The sequence below is a fragment of the Nicotiana tabacum genome, chromosome 17 (genome assembly GCF_000715075.1).
Source record: "Nicotiana tabacum cultivar K326 chromosome 17, ASM71507v2, whole genome shotgun sequence".
NCBI lineage: Eukaryota > Viridiplantae > Streptophyta > Magnoliopsida > Solanales > Solanaceae > Nicotiana > Nicotiana tabacum.
The window spans coordinates 136948286-136953857 of NC_134096.1; positions in this window are offsets into that span (position 1 = coordinate 136948286).

Below are 5572 nucleotides of genomic sequence, written 5' to 3' on the forward strand. Positions count from 1 at the left end.
CAACTGCGCAACCTCGTACCCAAAATGGAAGATGTCTCAAAGTAGAGAACTGTATTGTAAGTTCAACAAGTACCACCACAACTGTGATGCTATAAGCTCATTATATATAGTGGACCCCATACACATAAGTTTAATAACAGTAACCAGCTCTTCTAGAGGTCACATTAACATCCCTCGCATGGACAACTCACGTGCTATGGTATCAATATCTGAACCTGCACGGATACAACTCACGTGCCAATAATATCGATAATTTGAATATCAACAGTCTATCAACAAGGAGAGTATCGTAACACCTATGAATATCTGTAAATCAAAACAAAAAGGCCCTTTCAATCACATACCCTTTTCAGGGATCCTCGGGCAGTTATAACATTCCTCTAAATATCCAAAATTGACCATTCCGTTCAGAATTTGTGATCTTCCTTTCAAGAATGAATTGCCACATCGTACCTATAAATCTAAATCCCTCAAAACACACTGCTATGCTCAAATCTAAATTGTACTTCCCGAACAAGCCAAAGGACATGTGCTCTTTTAGCACAATCAACACTCAAATAAGTAACCCTACCCTAACACGACCAATCAATTTCATACTTCGTGTGCACTACATCCTTCAAAATAACAACTTACTCATTCCATAATTTTCATACTTTACTTGAGTCATCCCCGATCTCAAACTCAGTAATTCATAACTAATCAACAAGTATGCCTCGGACCAAAACCAACATCACACCTAATCATGCAATCAAATCGTAGATAGCAGACTCCCCCACTTGGACCAAGGCCATATAACAAAACATCTAATATCTCACCATACCCAGTTAATATCTAAATTGACTATGCTAAGCAATAAAAGACCAACTCGGGTCTCGTCCCCCAATAATTCCCACATACGACCGATACACCCGGTACACAATTATAGTATCGCCCATCGACGTAGATACATAAACAGGTGAAACTAAGGACTCACGGGGCATATCCAGAAATGAACAAAATATGATGAAACCAGGGTCAAATAATATAGATGCCTCCCTGTGGCACACTGAGACAATACATGTGATCACCACATCTGAAGCAACAACATCTAGCCTGGCAGGAAAAGCATAGAATCAGCCCTGACTGCCACCGGATCGACCTCCCCCTCTTGGGCAACCCCTAGATGACTGAGCCCCACCCTGAGCTAGCTGAGCGGGTGGTGAAGCAACTGGTATAGAAGTAGTAGCCTGACTCCTCGCGTACGGCAGGGACAATATTTCCTCACATGGCCCAGCTCTCCACACTCATAGCACTCCATCTCGTGGAATGGTGGCGAGTTCTGAGGCAGACCTCGGGAACCAGAATGACTACCAGAAGGACCCGGTACATATGATCCTTGAACTGATGGTGCACGGAGTGTACTCGGGGCTGGAAGTGCACTGAGTGATGAATGACTCTGATGAGAACTGTATGAACCATGGTTAGATGATGCACCACTGTGAACTGGATGATTCGTCTAAGCGTGTCTGTAAGAACGAACCCTACCGTGGTAAAACTGACCCCCTGAAGGAACACCGCTATAATCACCTGGACCACGAGGCCTCTTAGATTCTCTCTTTCCGCGTTCCTGGCTGCGAACCATCTCTATCTACTGAGCAATGTCCACTACCTCATCAAAAGTAGCACCAGATACTCTCTCCCTAGTCATAAGTAACTACAGCTGATATGTGAGGCCATCAATGAACCTCCTAATCCTCTCCCTATCAGTGGGAACCAACCAGACTGCGTGACGAGCCAACTCAGAAAATCTCATCTCATACTGCATCACAGATATATTACCCTGGCGAAGCTGCTCAAACTATCTGCGCAGTACGAACTTCTCCAAAAAGACCACGGAGAACTGCTGCCAAGTAAGGGGTGTTGCGTTAATAGGCCTACGCCTCTCGTAAGTCTCCCACCATCTGAGTGCAGCCCCAGAAAATTGAAAAGTAGTGAATAAGACCCCACTGGTCTCCAGAATACCCGCTGTCCGAAGCATTCGTTGACACCTATCCAGAAAATCCTAAGCATCTTCTGACTCAGTACTGCTAAATGGTGGAGGTCGAAGCCTCTCAAATCTCTCAAGTCTCCTCAGCTCATCAGCTGTCACAATAGGAACTATCAGGGCCTGAGCAGCTGCAGCCAGCTAGGCTGGTAGTGCCCCCGGTATCTGAAGTCCCTGTACTACCTGGTCTTGAATAAGTGCAACAGGGGTATGAATACCTCCCCCAGCCTGAGAAGTGGCAGGTGCGGCCTGAGCCGAAATCACCTAAGCAAGACCATTGCAGGCTGCCAATATCTAGGCCAAAGTCTCTTGAAGGCCTGGAATCTCAATGGGTACAGCTGGTGTCTGAGCTGATCCTGTCAGCTCAACTATATTTGGAATCTGCTCCTGAGCTGGAGCAACTGGTGGTACTACAGGTGCTGGTCCAATTGTGGTACGAGCTACACCTCGACCTCTACCTCGGCCATGGCCTCTACCATGGCCCCGGCCTCTCGCGGCCCTAACTGGTGGCACTGGTGGCTGACCATCTGATCCAGTAGTATGTGTTCTCACCATCTGTGAGAGAATAGAATAACAGAAATTTAGTTTTTGGAAACAACAAATTCGCACGATAGAATACAAGAAAGTGAAATTTTCCTAAGGGTTCTGCAGCCTCTCGAAGATAAGTACAGACGTCTTCGTACCGATCCGGAAGACTCTACTAAACCTACTCATGACTCATGAGACCTATGTTACCTAGGCTCTGATACCAACTTGTCACGATCCAAAATCTCACCTGTCGTGATGGCGCCTATCTCAATACTAGACAAGCCAAAAATCTCAATAATCCACCATATCTTTTAAATTTGAAAACAAATAATTAAATTCAGTGGAAGAAATCTCACAATTTTAAATATAATACTCCCAAAACCCGGTGTTACTGAGTGCATAAGCATCTAATATGAGTACAATGTTTGACTGATAAAAACCACTATCTGAAAATATAGAGCAGTTCAATAACTGAAGGAAAGAGAGACAATGTCAGCGGATGCCAAGCAGCTACCTTGATAGTCTCCAACTGATAGTACTCTGAAATCGAACAATCTCAGTGTTCGAAAGCACCTGGATTTGCACACGAGGTGCAGAGTGTAGTATGAGTACAACTAACTCAATAAGTAATAAGACTAACCTCTGGGCTGAAAGAAAAGATGAGCTCCATAGGTACAGTCCAGTAAAAATAATGGTACAGAAATATATGCATGCTTTCAAGTTCAACAGTTAAACTTGGTACAAATGAAATAGATCAATACTTCATGATATAAGGCATGTGACATCTCAGTAGAAATACCTCATGTAAATACTGGTCACAAATTATCCGGTCACTCGGTATTGTTTATGGCCAGTCCAACCCAGGGTTGTTCCAACCCGTATATATATGCACATCGACTGACAGTCAGTCACCTTGTACCGTATAAGGCCAATCCAGCCCTGGGATAATTTATCCCTAAATATAAATGACACGGACAAGATCCATGTCCAGATAACTCATTATAATACAAATAAGTAAGGCAAGTCCAAGCCTGGGAAACATCCATCCCAAACATACATATAAGAAGAAGTAAGGCAAGTCCATGCCCTGGGAAATCCATCCTGAATATCGATGATCATCTACGCTCATTGGGGGTGTGTACAGACTCCGGAGGGGCTCCTTCAGTCCAAGCGTATACAAAGCCAATATGACCTACTGCAGGCGGGCATTCCCGATCCGTATAATAACAAAGCCTATAAGGCCTGCTGCAGGTGGGCAACCCCGATCCAAAAATAGTAAAGCCTATAAGGCCTGCTGTAGGCGGGCAGCCCCGATCCATATAATAATAATGTATAAAGCCATTATGGCCTGCTGCGTTACGCAGCTCAATCCCATAAATATCCTCACAATGGACAATTATTACTAAGTGTGAAATGTATATTTTTGAACAATTAATTCAACAACAACATGACCCCATGGGTCCCAAAATATTGGCATGTAGCCTAAACATGATCTTTCTCACAAGCCTCAACTCAATTCCTCTAACACATGCCATATGTTAAGATAATAACATGATTCTTTAATTTTACAACTTCACAGGATTTATTCAAGACACAATTTCTATGGTGCACGTCTACATGTTCATCGCCTATCATGTGTGTCACCCTCAACAATTCATATCATACCGAATTCGGGGATTCATACCATCATACCAAATTCAGGGATTCATACCCTCAGAACCATGTAATTCTTTACTCCGGTATGTCTTTGCCTCGTGAATTGGCCCCCAAACGTCTCGAATCTAGCCACAAATAATTTGTTTCGGTCAATAAAAATGATAGGAATTAATTCCATAAGAAAATACAAATTTTCCATCAACATCCGAAATTTCACCCAAAAATTGCCCGAGGGGCCCACGTCTCAGAACCCGACAAAAGTTACAAAATTCGAAAGCCCATTCAACCACGAGTTTAACCATACTAAGTTTACCAAAATCCGACCCCAACTCGACCCTCAAATCTTCAATTTAAACTAAGAGGGTTTTCAAACTTTTCCCACTTAATTCACCAATTAAATGATAAAAATAACCATGAATTCGGGTAATTTAACCAATATTGAGTAAGAACGCTTACCCCGTTGTTTTCCTTGAAAAATACCTAAAAATCACCTCTTCCCGAGCTCCAATCCGTCAAAAACTGAAAATGGGACAAGGTCCCATTTTCAAAACTTAAACTCTCTGTCCAGACCTCTCTTCTTCGTGAACGCGACAAGTCCCTCGCGTTCGCGAAGAACAAAATGTGTTGCCCAACATTTTCTCTTCGCAAACACGAGACACTGCTCGCGAATGCGATGCTTTACGGAGCCCTTCTTCACGAACGCGAGCTCCTCTTCGCGAACGCGAGCTCCCCTTCATGAACGCGAAGGCAAAATATCCATGCCCACTATTTTTCCCTTCGCGAACGCGATACCCAATCGCGAACGCGATGAACAACCTTGTATGACTCCAGCCCTTCTTCGCGAACGCGAGACCCTCTCATGAACGCAAAGGGAAAATCTTTCTTGCCTCAAATTCCCCTTCGTGAACGTGAGGGCCCACACATGAATGCGAAGAAGAAACCAAAAAAATACACCAGCAGTCTTCAGCCAACATGCTAAGTCCAAAAACGACCCGTTAACCTCCCGAAACTCACCCGAGCGCCTCGGGACCTCAACCAAATATATCAACAAGTCCTAAAATATCATACGAACTTAGTCGAAGTCTCGAATCACATCAAACAACGCTAAAACCACGAATCGCACCTCAATTCAAGCCTAATGAACTTTGAAACTTTCAATTTCTACAAACGACTCCAGAATCTATCAAATCACGTCCGATTGACCTAAAATTTTGCACACAAGTCATAAATGGCATAACGAAGCTATTCAAATTTCCAGAATCATATTTCGAGCCCGATAACAAAAAGTCAACTCCACGGTCAAACTTTCAAACTCAACTTTCTATTTTAGCCATTTCAAGCCAAATTCTACTACGGACTTCCAAA